This window comes from Dipodomys spectabilis, unplaced genomic scaffold, assembly GCF_019054845.1.
Source record: "Dipodomys spectabilis isolate Male_0828 unplaced genomic scaffold, ASM1905484v1 ptg000012l, whole genome shotgun sequence".
Lineage (NCBI taxonomy): Eukaryota > Metazoa > Chordata > Mammalia > Rodentia > Heteromyidae > Dipodomys > Dipodomys spectabilis.
This window is the reverse complement of record NW_024870689.1, coordinates 35171-37584: the sequence shown is the minus strand read 5'-3', so window position 1 is coordinate 37584 and position 2414 is coordinate 35171. Positions and strand designations below refer to the sequence as shown.

The following is a 2414-nucleotide window of genomic DNA, read 5'->3' as shown; positions in this document are numbered from 1 at the left end:
TAAATTATGTGCTATGTTTCAGTTATTTTTAGAATCTTTGTAGTTATAAGAGTGAATTTGTAGTATAAATAAATGTCTTTGAAAATGATTAGGATTAATCTTGTGTTTTGTGTCCTACTCCCCCAAAAATGAGTTATTTTCAAGTGTTAATAGTTTATAATTGAATCTTCAGTATCATAAGAAATTTTGAAAAATGGATTGTGCGGGGAAGATGTAGCCGCTTCTTCTCCCAAACTGCCCTTTGCCTCTGCACTTCTCTGGGGCCAGCAGCAGCCCGACCAGGGGCCCCGGGCCGCGGGCTCAGACAACGGCCATGGGCTTGGTGTCCAACCAGCAGTTGGCAGGTGGCTGCGCCAAGGCAGTGGAGAAGGCACCCGAGGAGGCACGGGAGGATGCAGCTCAGGTGGCCGAGGAGCCTCAGCTGTTGCACAGGGCCGGCATCTGTAAGTGGTTCAACGTGCACAGAGGGTTCGGCTGGCTTCCTATCCATGACAGCCCGCACCAGGGTAGCGCTCGAACCCCTGGTGGACGTCTTTGTGACCAGAGTAAGCTGCACATGGAGGGCTTCGAGAGCCTGAAGGAGGGAGAGGCTGTGGAGTTTACCTTTAAGAAGTCTGCCAAAGACCTAGAATCCATCCAAGTCACTGGGCCCAGTGGGGTGTTCTGTATTGGCAGTGAGAGGTGGCCAAAGGGGAAGAACATGCAGAAGCGCAGATCCAAAGGAGACAGGTGCTACAACTGTGGTGGTCTAGACCATCATGCCAAGGAATGCAAGCTGCCACCACAGCCCAAGAAGTGCCACTTCTGCCAAAGCATCAACCACATGGCGGCCTCCTGTCCACTGAAGGCTCAGCAGGTCCCCAGTTCCCAGGGAAAGCCTGCCTACTTTAGGGAAGAAGAAGAAGAGATCCACAGCCCTGCCCTGCTCCCGGAGGCCCAAAATTGAGCCACTAGAGTCGGGGGCGGGGGAACTCTTGCAAGCAGGAAGTTTCAAGGAGCAGGCATCAATTCGCAAAGTGGAGAAAGTTGGGATATGGATTGGGTTGGCGAGTAGATGGCACTTCCATACGTCTCAGGCCAGGATGTCCCAGCATCATCCCATCTTCTCTTTTGATGAGGGGAAGGGGTGATGCATAGGAATCCCATCATGATCTATCCCAATTCAAGTGAGGAGCTTTGGGGGAACCACTTTTGAAACCTGCGTACTTTATATGATAATCTTCACCTGACCTACATGCTTCCCCTCCCTCTCCCCCAGCCTCCAGCTTCTAAAAGTGACCCAGATTGGCAAGTTGTTCCTTTAAAGAAGGATGTGTCCTATTTCTCTTGCCAGGGTGTGAAACAATTAAGCACCAGACCAGCAGATCCACGGGCTCAAATCCCCAAGGTGTACTACCCCGGTTAGGAGGACCTGTCAGGAGCAAGGCAGGGTTGTTTTGTTTTGTTTTGTTTTTTGTCTCTCCACCACATCCTCCCCTCCACATCTTGTTTCCTCATCACCCTATCTTGAGCTGTAGTGCTGGGAGAGCTGGTCCAGGCATTGGGTTGTGATGACAGGCAACATGGGTGACTAGGGAATGGCTGCAAACCTGCTGCTCTGAGCTTCTCCCTGCTCCCACCCCCATTTCTGGGCCAATGTGATTGTAATTTATTTGTTCCCTTGGATAACTGCACCTTGGGTCCCCGCTTTCTCCAGGATGCCAAACCTGCAGTATCTGTGCGAATGACATATCTTGTGCATTTTACCTTTTTTTTTTCTTATTATAAATATTCTGGTTTTGTATTTTTATATATTTTAATCTTAAGGCCCTCGTTCCTGCACTGTGTTCTCAGGTACATGAGCAATCTCAGGGATAAATGGGCAACAGCTCCAGGTCGGCATAGCAGGAAGAGTTTGTTGTTTTTATCACCATGGAGAGCAATCATTTGGAGAGCATAGCCTATTGAACTACTTCATTTTTGCCAATTAGAGCTGGCTTTTCTGCCATAGGGTCCTCTTGAAACCCCCTCAACCCTTGGAAATGTTTCATGGGAGACTAGGTTTTTAATTGGGTTGCCCCATGACTTGTTCTCCTTCTGCTGGAAGAATGGAAATTAGTCTAAACAGGAAACGGTGGTTCAGACAAGGTAGAAGACGACCAAAGAGGAAGCCAAGGTTAGTAATGATTGTCTAATCCTATGGCTCTGCGACTTGTTTTCTTTCCATATACCATATCTATCCTTTACTAAGTTAGCTTGGGATTACTGTGCAAATAACTGTATATGTATTTTTTTTCCTCTAAGGAATGGGAATTGATATGTTTGGATTTTAAGACCACAGGTTTGTGTCCACCTTCTACTAGCCATGCAGGGATGGATCTATAAAAAGCAAGGACCAAAATCCTCAGTCTCTGCTTCCAGGGAAAACCATAAGT

General features: G+C 47.8%; 1 pseudogene; it reads left to right on the top strand.

Annotated features, from left to right (window-relative positions):
• The first annotated feature begins 313 nt into the window (after positions 1-313).
• On the top strand, positions 314-946 carry LOC122094944 (annotated as a pseudogene).
• Positions 947-2414: the final 1468 nt, after the last annotated feature.